The sequence below is a fragment of the Orcinus orca genome, chromosome 5, assembly GCF_937001465.1.
Source record: "Orcinus orca chromosome 5, mOrcOrc1.1, whole genome shotgun sequence".
Taxonomy (NCBI): Eukaryota; Metazoa; Chordata; class Mammalia; order Artiodactyla; family Delphinidae; genus Orcinus; species Orcinus orca.
Window position 1 is genome coordinate 10,464,911 of NC_064563.1, and position 13,835 is coordinate 10,478,745.

Here is a 13,835-nt window from a genome sequence, read left to right on the forward strand (position 1 = left end):
CCTAGAGGAGCCCAGAGGAGGGTCAAAGGCACAGGGATTGTTCAAGTTCTTAATGCTAGGTCAGTGCAAGATTGGCTCATTTTATTATTATCTATCACTCTTCTTTACATTGTACTTATATATTTTACATGTATACATTATATGTATGCTATATCTCACAAATTTTTAAAAAGCAAAGAGAAAAGGGATCACAAAATACATTCTAATTGGACAAATGAGCAAAGCCAACTCTTATAATGTGATAGGAAGTAGATATTAGTGGTTTGGGGATAAAAAAAAAAACAGTAGTAACATTTTACACAGATTTTAAAAATGCTTATTGGATCCCATGGGGAGCTCTGGGTGTGCTGTGGTTTCTCGACGTAAGATTACTATTGCACTATTTAGGATTGTTTTGGTTTTCAAAGATAGAAACTTACGTATCTTAAGCAAAAGAGTGAAATGTATTGAGAGGATCATGAGACCCTGAGAAGGGTAAGGGTCCAACCGGCCTCAGAGATTAGGTTTCTACCAGGGAACAAAAGAGTTATATTTCATTTTTTGCTTAAGATAGTTAGGTTTTTTGCTTTCTAGTACTTAAAACCAAAAGAATCCTCAATAATATAATCAGTAACTTTACTTCAAACAAAAGACTTCTGCTGTCTTTTGCCTCTGTTTAACTACATGTGCCAGCTTTCCTTTTTTATATCAATGCCCTCTACAGGGCAAGAAACATGGATGACTACTCTAGGCGTTCATATTTCCAAGCTTCAGCACGGAGAGGAATGGAACACTTTCCCTGGCAACTAAGCTTAAAAATCTCAGAGAAGGGCTCAATGGGCCAAGCCTAAGTCAGATGCCCATCCCTGAATTAATCAACTGATTGCTGGGGGGTGGGGCTTAGGATCTGTCAGATGCTCACACCAAGTGATTGAATTGAATGAGGGGAGGTTCCATTGATTGAATGAGGGGAGGTTCCTTCTCACCCTTCAGTCCTCAGCTTAAATATCACCTCAGAAACACCTCTCCTAACTACAGTGAAGTGGGTGCCCTACTCTTATTCTCTCTCACATTACCCTCTCTGTTTCTTTTGCAACACTCACCACAATATTCAACTATTTTTTAAATAACATTAACAATTTTTACTGTTTCACATCAAAGACAGTCTTTTTGTGGGTTTTTTTTTGAAGTATAATTGATTTACAATGTTGTGTTAGTTTCAGGTGTAAAGTGATTCACTATACACACACACACAAACACACACACACATATACATTCTTTTTCAGATTCTTTTCCCTTATAGGTTATTATGAAATATTGAGTATAGTTCCCTGTGCTATACAGTAGGTCCTTGTTGATTACCTATTTTATATATAGTAGTGTATATATGTTAATCCCAAACTCCTCATTTATTCCTCCCCTGCCACCTCCCCTTTGGTAACCATAAGTTTGTTTTCTATGTCTGTGGGTCTATTTCTGTTTTGTAAATAAGTTCATTTGCATCTTTTTTTCAGATTCCACATATAAGTGATATTATATGATATTTGTCTTTCTCTGTCTGGCTTACTTTACTTAGTATGATAATCTCCAGGTCCATCCATGTTGCTCCAAATGGCATTATTTCATTCTTTTTATGGCTGAGTAGTATTCCATTGTGTGTGTATATCTAGATATAGATATAGATATAGACATAGATATCACATCTTCTTTATCCATTTATCTGTCAATGGACATTTAGGTTGCTTCCATGTCTTGGCTAATGTAAATAGTGCCGCAATGAACAGAGGGGTACATGTATCTTTTCAAATTACGGTTTTCTCTGGATATAGGCCCAGGAGTGGGATTGCAGGATCATGTGGTAGCTCTTTTTTTATTTTTAAAGGAACCTCCATACTATTCCCCATAGTGGCTACACCAAGTTACATCACCACCAACAATGTAGGAGGGTTCCCTTTTCTCCACTTCTCCAGCATTTATTATTTGTAGACTTTTTGATGATGGCCATTCTGACCAGTGTGAGGTGATACTTCATTGTAACAACTATTTAACTTTCATTCACTGGTTTATATGATGTGGTAGGCAGAATAATGGCCCCCCAAAGATATCTATGTCCTAATTCTCTGAACCTGTGAATAAATTACCTTACATGAGAAAAAGGAAATTTGCAGATGTGATTACTGCACCTTGAAATGGGGAGATTATCCTGGTGGGTCCAATCTAATCAAGTGAATCCTTAAAAGCAAAGGACCCTTCCTGGCTGTAGTCAAGGAGAGCTGTGATGACAAAAGAAGAGTCAAAGCAAACTCTGACATTGCTGGCTTTGATGACAGAGAAAGGGGGCCATAAGTCAAGAAATATAGGTGGCCTGTAGAAGTTGGAAAAGGTAAGGAAATGAATTCTCCCCTGGAGCCTCAAGAAAGAAACTTTTGATCCAGTGAGACCCATGTCAAACTCCTGCCCTGCAGAATTGTTAAGATAATAAAATCGTACAGTGTTAAGCCATTAAATTTGTGGTAATTTGTTACAACAGCAGTAGGAAACTAATATCCCAGGTTATTATCTTTTACTAGAATGTAATCTTCTAGAGAGAGGGATTTTGTCTATCATTTTCCTTGTATCTCCAGTTTATAACACTGTACCTAGCATAAATTTTTGAAAGAATAAGTAGATGAATAAATGAATGAACTAAGAAATCTGTGATTCACCTCCAAAAGTTCAACTTGCAGGCTTCATTTGAAGTGTTGGTCTTCCCTCTATGGGAGTCACAAATGTGGAGAATCAAGTAGAAAATGCAGCCGATGATTTCGAGTTTCTCTCTATGGGTCAGAAGGGAAAACACTGGCTGAGAAGAAGTGAAAAATAAGCCCTCTTCTGCAAAGAGAGAAGAATTATGCCAAGCCAAGAGAACAATCAAAGATGCTAGCAAATCATAGATCTGGGACAGCACTTACTCTCTATTTGAGCTTTCATGTGGGATGTGTTTTCAGTCAGCTGATATTTCCTATTCAATTTCCAGAAAGATCCCACTGTCACCAGCTTGGTAAAATACTGGGTCACCCACATCAACTCCAAAATGGTCTCTCTTCTGGTGCAGCCAGATTTTATGATTTACACCCATTAATGGGAACCAGTAACTCTTCCAGAAGAAAAATGATGACATCTTCTGAAGAATGTATCCTTTTCCAGGCAATTTGTTTCTGAAGACTATTCATCAGATGATTCACTCTCTCTCTATGGGTTCAGTAATAGAATACTTTTAGTACTCAGAACCAACGAGTTATAACTGGCAGCTTTCTTCACCAGGAATAAAGAGTTGTGCCAGAAAATGAGCAAGCCACTGTAAGGAAAGTATTAAGGCAACGTCATCTGAGCTGAGCTCAGACTCATTGAAATACTATGAAATATAGGCAGCAAAACACGTTGTTTGAGGGATAAAAGAATGGTCCTTGACTATTTTCACACACAAATTTCGCTTGTACACCATATCCTTAACAAAAGCATATGTGTATATATGTATATATCAGCAGTAGCTAACATATAATTTCATATGCAAAATGTGGACATATAGAATAGCTTTGCAGGGTGGTCCAGCCAACCAGTCAAGCTCTAGGCAGAGAAAATGCCTTACTTCAGATCCAGGAACATCCACTGGGAATGAACCAGTATTCTGATCTGCACCTTACTCTCGCTTTTTTCCTCCCTGACTCCCCACCAAATATTCTTAAATCTTCGAATCTCTGTCTTTCTTCATGGTAACTGTGGAGGAAATGATTTTGGATGGAATTAAGTAGGTGCAGGTGGTGCCATAGTACGTACTAGCTCCCAGCATAACATCTGCTTCCGATTCTTCAAAGCTTCTTATTTTTACAACAGTCCTCTTTGTCTTTTCTCTCTTTTTTGTAGGTCTGTGGGGTTGTTTTTTTTTTCTTCCTATTTCAAGTCCCTGTAAGAAAGAGGAAATGGTGGTGGAGGACGACAGAATTTCCATATGCTTCATCAGATGATAGAACGGAGTTACGTCTGTTGAATACGATGCTGAAGTGCTCACACTTTCTGGACCAGGACTATCCAAATCCAGGTCCATCCATGTTGCTCCAAATGGTATTATTTCATTCTTTTTATGGCTGAGTAGTATTCCATTGTGTGTGTATATCTAGATATAGATATAGACATAGATACCACATCTTCTTTATCCATTTATCTGTCAATGGACATTCAGGTTGCTTCCATATCTTGGCTAATGTAAATAGTGCTGCAATGAACAGGGGGGTGCATGATGGATTGCATCATTTCTGCAGTGATGGAAATGTTCTATATCCACACTAGGTCTGTCCACTGACTTCACATATCTGTTGCTTCAGATGTGGCTGGTCTAATGACTAACTGAAGTTTTAATTTTGATTCATTATAACTAACTTAAATTTAGCCATCTGTGGATAGTAGTTGCCCTATGAGGCAGCACAGTTCTAAAGGCTGGATGAGCATTAGAATTCCCGTTCACTTTTTTCTATACTTTGCCTCATCCTCTATTTATTTAAGATAAAATCTTTTCATGTTAAGGTTTGCATCTCAAAACATTGTTTTTCTAAGTATAACCATTCTTTCTTTCTTTCTCTCTCAGGTTTATTCCACCTTGCTTCTTCTGTAACTCTTATCCTTTTCCCACAGTCATATCCAATCACTTACACACACACACACACACACACAAACAGAACACTAGATACCATGAAGAAAGAGGTGTCGGTCATCCTCAACTATATTGCTTCTGAAAAAAAGATGAGAGAAAAGAAGAGGGGGGAAATATGTGATGGCTCATCACCTAACATTTCCAAATGTAAATATAAGGGAAAGTTTATAAATACAGTGCAATATGGTTATACAGGGCCATGAGCTGCCGCTCATTACAGAGTATTTACACAATGACAACGTGAAATGTGTGATGAAGTGTTACCATTAACCAGGAGAGGAAAAGCAAAACAGAATTGGAGAGTTTTGAAAGGTTTAGACCTTTAAGAACCTTGGAGTTTCATGAAACTTTTTTTTTTCCCCTCAAGGGATATTTTTCTTCTCTTAAACCATTGTTGGTCAAGGGAATGTTTAATAAATTACTTGCTTTTATTCCTAAGTGGTACGCTGGACTGTGTAACTAATAAAGCCTGTTGTTTAACAGTCCTGCCCACTGTCTATAGCAGAAATAAAGATGGGGACATGCCATTCTGAATCTGACCAGATCCCAAACCTCCCATCAGAAGTTAAGGTTTGGTTTCTAAATTTGGTATCCATAGTTTCTCAAATGGACCCACTAGCAAGAAGAACAATTTCATTACAACAAACTCTTTCTTAAAAAGACATGAAAACTAGCATGCTGTTTCAGCAGTCCTTTCTATCGAAAGCCGTCTACACTGGCAGATATCCACATGAAGGAACAACCTACAAGGAAGCATGGCAGGTTTCACCATGATCCTTCAAATTTGGGACATAAAGTCAGTACCCTTGTTGGTAATGTTCTGCTTCCCCAGGGAAACAGATTTGAAATAAGGTTTGGTTTATCTAAGGGGTGCCGTACACTGGTGTGGCAATAGTCAGGTGATACAGGGAAGGAAAGACAGCCAATGGGAATGCATTATTAAGCCAGTTACTATGGTGAGTGACTGAGGCTTAATCCCAGGGATTAGGTGGGCTACTGTGTCAAATATCAGTTAAGGGTCAGGGAATTAGGTTACTTGTACCCTCATAGCTGTTAGTCATTGATTAAGGAATGCCTCAGAGGGTAGTTAATTCCCAGACACATCAGTAAAGTGGGTTATTTCTATCGAGGGTAGTCCACTGACAAAGGTGCTGGTACGCACTGTTAGAAGTCAGGCTGGCATGCACAGGTAGGGTGAGATGTCCTGAAGTCTTATAGCCAGAACATTGACAGAACCTGCTACATAAATATTACATGTGATGGAATCCTTCTTAGGGTAAAGAATGTTAATTTTGTAGAGTCCCCTTTTGTTTGTCCAAATATTGCATTTACTAGCTGCAAAAAGGGGTTGTGTAGAATTTGGTGAATTCTTCCACTTTAGTTCAAGATTAAATAAACTTCAATAATGACCTTCCCATATTTCTAAGATGAAGGAGAACTAGTCTCTTATTTTGTTCAGAAGCTACTCTGTATCATCCTTTGAACCATGGGATTTTTCGTCATTTGCCTAAATCTTTCTTCATATGGAATAATCTGATTTGTTAACAATGATCCCAGGTTTGGATCCATAAATGGGCGTGTCCCATATACAAAAGGCACAGAACTCCATGAAACTCCAATTGTGGGTCTCCCTGGTTGCTGAGACATATTAGCATGAAGGGCATGAATCTTTCATCTAAGTTATGTGTATATGTTGCTTTCATGTACTTAAAACATGACATGATTAAACAGTAAAACCCCACATGGCTTCACTCAGGCACACGCAAATTTATCATAGAATCCACCTGTCATAGATCATACTCAAGAGAAAGTTAGGACTTTGTATAACATCCAAGGTACATGGTATGAATCAGACCACCCAATCCCTCCCCATGAGGATGATACAGATTTGGAGGGTGGCCCATGATGTTGAAGTATGGAAGGAGGGGGGATGGAGACTGGCCTGAACTCAGGGGAGTGACCATGAAGAACCTCACAGAAACACAGAGCAGAAGAGATAGGCGTGATCAGGAGTCAGGAAGCAGAACCAAGATGGAGGTCCACGAGACAAATCCAAGCATCCAATTGGGCACAGCCATGGTGGAGGCAGGGTCAGGAGAGTAAGAAGCCAGAGTGAGGATCTTACTGAGGAACTAAAAAGGCAGAGAGGGCTAGAAAAGGGGAAAAGAACTAGAAGGGGTGTGATCTGAGGAAAATGGCACAAAATGGTTCAAGGTCTCATCTGAGAATGCCAGCAACCCTCTGGGGCTCGTGTGGCCTTGGCACATCCTTCCAGACAGAAACATTTCTTTGTAGAGTTCTACTGAGAAAAAGAACACATTGACAGATGTATAAACAGCACCCCAAATGACAAGGCTCATTCAGCTCTGTATTCCTTACAACTGGCATATAAGACTTAATATATGTTTGGGATTCTGCTCAACTGGTTAATAATTTTTACTTATTTATTGACAAAACCAACACATATTTATTGTAGAAAGTTTGAAACTGCAGAAAAAATCAAGGAAGAAAATTAAATTCTCCAACAATCCACCTTCTCAGAAATGTTTACATGTGTTTAGTAGTTTTAACAAAACATTGGTATAATATAATGTAATATAGAGTAGTGTAGCATAGTATAGTATAGTATAATATAATATAAATATAATTAATATAATGTAATGTATGCAATATAATATAATTAATATAACTACAGTAATATAATATAATGTGTGCTGTTTTGTAACTTTTTAACTTAATACTTCAAAGTATCATTCCATTCAAATGCATTTTGTCCATTTGTGAGAGATACTTCTAGGCACATAGTATTTTTGGAGGTAAAAATGTCACCACCACCACCACATCATATACAAAACGTATGAAAGACCAAAACCTTGGTTCGTGTCACTCCCTAATGTGACAGGGTTATCACGGTAGTGTCCCAGCAGGAAATAGATTGCATGTTCAGATGAGTTTGAGGGGGGTTTGGTAAAGGGGGTAGCGAAACTGCCAGGACCCAGGAGGCAGTGACAACAGGGCTACCACCAACCCTAGACCTGAGGAGGAGAGGAGAGGGAGCAGTGACCAGAAAATGGAGGGAGAGCCATGTACAGGTGGCTCCCTTGGCAGGAACAGTGGTCTGGTCCAGGGGGATAGCCGACCTGAGATAACTCTGATGGGAGGGAGATGGGAAGAGATATTCCCCAAACCTAGACCGCTCTTCGTTTGACATTTTGCCAGTGACCCCTCCCCACGCTGAACCCACCCAGAAATCGGCTATCAAGCAAGCCTTTAGATGTGGTCCAAAGAGGACAGCTTTCTGTGGCTGGAAAGGGGGTACTGTCAATCACTAGTGCCCATGAAGGGTCACTTCTCTCTTCTCTACATTCTGAGTAGTAGAACCTGTCTATCTTTCATTCATTCATCTACTTCTTCACTTATTCAACAAAGATATTCAAACATCATATTAATACTAACAAAACTTTGGGGATGGGCAGAGAGTAGCAGATGGCCTAAAATACCCAGTGATAGGGCATTGTTAAATGTTGGTACATCAAAGGATGCAGTTCTATGCAGGTAATAATAATCTATATTATTCAAATTACAACGTCAATTTTCTTTTTCATTGGAGTATGCTGTCAGAGCCACATTTGGAAGGAATTTAGATTGTAAGGAATTGAACCATGGGTCTTAAGGTGGCATTTTATTCAAACAAGTGAGGGTAATTTTCTAAGTGCTGTGCCGTTTCCTTTCTATCTCTTATTTTTTAAAAAAGAAAATTCTCTGCAGTTTGGTTCAGAGTTATGGTTTCATTTTGACTTCCTTCTTTTCTTCCTGGCAGTTAATATACGAATTTGATATGAGAGAAGAATGAGAAACATATCAGACAAAGGCTGAAGCCATTACAGAATAAAGATAAAAACCCAACTTGCCCTGCTTTACTGATGCTGTTGCCTAGTTATTTTCTTCCTCTTACTTTATAGCATTTTATCAAGTTTTCTTTGTAGTCAACAGCTGACATAAGGTGTCAAATTATCAGCCAAATCTTAATACAATAGCAGAGTATACACAGCACATGCAAAACAATATCTCTGCAGTTGCACAAATGAGAAAAATTTTGACCCCACTTAACCAGACCACTTTTCAGGGAAAATAAAAAGTATCTCCCTGTGGTCTAGGCCACAATGACCTTCATAAGTCCCCAAGCCAAAATGGCTTCCAACCTGAATCGACCAGCCATGTTACTTTTCCAACTAGAAACATTTTCTGGAAAGGCCACAAAGATTAAACTCCTTATCCAAATCATGAAACTTTTCGACTGTTGTCATTTTATGTTGTAAAAAGATAAAGTCTAAATATTCTGCTGGATTAAATAACCCATATCACCCTATGACAAAATATTGATATATGAGTTAGTATGTTTGGCCTGACATAAATGCCCACCTTCTATACTAGCATATTTTATTCAGGGTCATATAAATGAGAAGAGATAATTTCAATAAAAATAAACATGATATTCACCACTGTTAACAATCTCAGAAAAATTGGCATTCACTTTTAACAGCATTTGTTCAATACTCCTTCAACTGACAGAGGGTTTTACTCTCCCCAGAGGAGAGAGAGGTGGAATCTTCCTCTGGAAATGATGTGTTTATTGCATGTAGGTGCCTCTGTTTTCTCAGTCTAGTGATATGCTGTGACATGTTTCCTTCCGCAAGCGAAAATTGACATTATGTGTACAAAATCCAGGTAACTGTGACTGTAAATCATCCCTCTTCAATATTAAGGTGCTATTTGTGGGTTTTTCAAAAAGTGAGTTGACAGAGTTATTTTTAAGAAACTCATTTTCTTACAAGGTAAGGAATCATTATAAGTATTGAAACATAATTGATACTTCTCATCATGATCCCTTAACCAATTCAAGCATCTCTCTTAGTTTGGGACAACCTTTTTGCCGGTGATTGAATAACACCATGGCTCTTGAGAAAGCACTTACAGGCTTCTGTTTATGTAGCATCAGAGCCAACTGAAAACTTTGCCCCCTGTATTGCTACCCTTTGCACATCTTCTAAAGAGTGCAATAAATTGTCAATAAGCTTTTTTTTTTTGAGTTAATTTTTTTATAGCACACACTTTGTCCATAGAGGTGGGGGTATGGGGGAACACATGTTTAGGATTGTGGCCATTTCAAACTAAGGGGACGCCAAATCACAAACAATCGTGCAGCTGATCTACTTTGCAATGTTGTCACACATGCCTAACAAAATATTGTGCTACCGACACAATCTTTGTATTCTGCATTGGTAATTAACCTTGTCAAGTTATTTTAAATAAGCCTCATGCATATGTCATAAAGCAAATGACAAATTAAATGTTCAGATATGATTACGAAAGCTATTTTCCTTTTGGATTTAATTTTTTTCCAGGCGAAGCTTCTGTTAAGTAGCATTTTATGGATCCACAATGCTGGAAAGAACTTGAAAGACTTCACATAGCCTTTATGTTTTTGTTTTTGTTTTCTTGTGAGACCCAGAGTAGTGATCTAATTGGCTCAAGGTCACACAGCTATTTTGTGACAAAATCAATAATAAATTCTCCTGAACTTGAGGCTAATCCTTGTTGCTCTGGTCTTTGCCTTGGTGGATTAAGGATATGGCCCAACATGAGGAGAGGAAATATTTGACCTTATGGATTAAAACCAAGCCTATATATTTGTCTCTGAAAAATGTCCAAGATTCACTCCTGTTCTATTTCTTCTTTGCCTCTTCATTTACTTCCATGTCAACCAAAGCTTGTCTAGGAAACTTCTCAACTTTCCAGATTCATTCAGCCTCAAAATTTCTTTTATCTGAAGTAAGACAATTTGAAGTCTGTGTACTTCAATGCTACTCCTTGTGCTACCTCAGTTTTATTCTCCATCCCACTAGGCTGAGATGATTAAAAAAGTTTCCTCTTGGAAAAGAGCACATAAAGATGCATTCCAGACAGGCAAAATATGAGACATGTAGTATTTCCAATCAACAGACTGAATATCGTTTTCATATAGATGTGCAGGGAATAGCTAAATGAAAGCAAACCGGAAAAACAGATTTTGTTTTCATTAAGCTTGCTACCTATTGATTTTTAGGACCTAGAACTATATTTATCAAGGTTGACATATTTATCCACATCATTTTCCCTTTGACCCTAATACGAAGTGGAAACATTATAATTATGGATTTGTGGTAAATGTGATTTAATACCACCCAAATAGTCATCTAACTACTGTCTCTAACACCTGTGACTCTCAGCCGGAACCCTTTTCAGGTCAGGGAGCTATGTCAGCCCATTTTCAGGTCAAACCTGAAGTGCCAGAGAGTTAGTAGCCTTCGAAACAACCTTCAACCAATCACAGATAAGGTTTTAGAGGATAAATATTCCAGCTTCCCCACCCCTCAGCTGAGATAACTCTGCAGCAAGTTCTATGCCATCTCCCTTGGTTTCCCAGCAGGACTGAGTTCCAGTTGATAAACAGTGGTGAACTCACTTAATAAGCCATCCTTACTGGCTTCCTTCTCTTCCCTGTTTCACTTTTGTACAACCCTACTGGTATTTACTGTGATCAGCTTCCAAATAAAATACTTGCACTTGAATCATTGTCTCAGAGCTGGCTTTTGGAAGAATCCAGACTGAAACAATCAGAGTGGTTGAAAGTATATGCCCTGTAGTAACCTTGACCTCATTTCCAACCCTAGAAGCACTTTTCAGACTGTGGTGCAGGCAGGAGAGATCCAGGCAAGGAACTGAAGTCTCATTTAACTGAGCCAAAAAGATCAGAATTATGGCTACTGAGCCAAGTGGAATATGTAGGGCAAAGTACCAGAGAGGAATAATTACACAGAGAAGTAGCTCTAGGATTTGCATAGAGGTTCCCTTGAGCTTTCTGTCAAATACTAAGTTGCACATACACACAGGGTGAAACTCCAAGAGACTGGGCAAAGAACAACTATTGAGACAAGAGCAATTCCCTAGAACACTCTGGAGATCACACAGGGTTGGGAATTGTTTTGATTTCAACTATTGAGGGTGGGGAGATTCAAATGAACACCCTAGGAATTCAGCAAAGATCCTAGAAAGACCACACATTGAGAATAAAGTTAGTCTAACTCTAGAGGAAAGTCTACTCAACTCCTCCCTCACAAAATTTTAGAACAAGCCTTGAATGGATCAAGGTGTTCTGCAAGTAAATTAACTGCCTTCCAGAAAAAACCTCAAGACTCTTTAAAGAAAGATGACAAAATCCGACACTCAAGAATGTTGAACTGACAATGTCTAGCATACCATCAAAAATCACTAACCATGTGAAGTAACAAGAACATTTGACTCATAAGAAGAAAAACTGGCCAATATAGAGACTAAAATGAAAAAAATAATGAGATTAGCAGAGGACTTTCAAATAGCTAGTATAAATATGTTCAAGGATTTAAAGGAAAATATAAACACAATGAGGTAACAAATGGAGAACCTCGGTAGAGACTGTAAACTACAAAAACAACCAGAGAGAAAAGACTAATGTTTCTGAAGAAACCACATATTTCTTGTCCACAATAATATAGGTAAAAGATAATAAAATAATAATTCCAAAGTGCTGAGGGAAAATAACCATCAATGTAGAATTCTGTACCCATATAAAGTATGGTTAAAGCTTGAGAGCAAAATAAATACATTTCTAGACAAGAAATGATGAGAAATTTTATATCATAAAAATACCTACTAAAGACCTCAGACCCTCAGTATAAGCACAACTGAATTATCTCTTCAGCATGAAAATAAACTGAACTCAGAAGAAGCAGTGGAATACAGGAAGTGATGGAGAGCAAATAAATTAAATCATTAAATGTGGGTAAATATAAGTAAGCATTGGTTGTAAGAAGAACAAAAATAAATTAAAAAATAATTATAGCAATAATAATAGTTTAAGTATGGAACTAAAAAACTAGAGGACAAGATAATATTAGAGAACAATATTTTGGAAGGAGAGAATGAGACATCCTGCTACTAATAACAATGGTGGTTAAAAATGTTATAAGTGCTTTACATATTAATCCTCAAATCAACTGTATGAGGTAAGTATTATTTTTATCTCCATTCTACAGATGAGTAAATTCACCTAACAATGAAGACCCTCTTCGTTCAACTCGTCCAAAGTTTTTGCTGCTGCCTTTCTAGTAGCATCACCTTTTTGTTTGGCTACTGTTCCCCAGCTCATTTGTTTTATCTTTCCTGATAGACTTGAAGCTATTTAAGAGAACAGGACATTCTTTTTGCAGCTTTGTAACTCCCATACACCAGACTCTGTTCTCCATTGTCTAGCACAGATCTTCCCCCACAATAGGTGCCTAAAAATATATTTTGAATGTATTATTGTTTTGCCTTGTTGGAATCAATTTGCTATGGTTTCCCAAGGAAAGGTAAATACAGGCATGGGGTTGTCTATAAACCTATTAAACCTAAGCCTAAATAAACCTATTTTACAGACAGAATACCTGTGGAAAGTAAATAATCTTTACTTGTATTAGTCACTATATCATGTTAGGCCACTTACCAAATATGATGATTTACTGGAAAATTCACACAGAATGTAAAGCAGGCATGGCTCCTGCCCCCTGGAAATTTATATTCCAGAAACAGTATGGTGGATAAAAGATGGAAGACTTGAGTGGCTACATATTACCCTGGCTGAAGATGACAATTCATTTTTTAAGCTAATACTTACAAACACTAATTTCTTTGATCCTTGAAACAACCCTATGAGTTAGGGATTATTCTTTCTCACAGATGAAGAGAACAAAGAACAAATCAATTAAGTAACTTGCTCAAAGTCACAAAGACAGCAATTGTTGAAGGTGGGGTTTTGACCCTGGCATTCTAGCACCAGAAACTGTACTCTTACACTACCATCTCAAACAGGATTATATGTTTATGTTGATATCAAATCAGTAATTTAACATTTAATCCACACAAGATTCCTTCCCCTTACCACAAACAGCTGCAGTTGTCCCTGGCAGCTTTCCTCCAAAGAGAGTCACAGGCATTTTCCAGAGGGAAATATATTATGCGTCATTTTGTGGTTTGCATTATTGTTATTGATGCAATTCTTCCCATTAGAGGCAGAATATATTTCCCTTACAGATCCAAGTATGACTGAGCC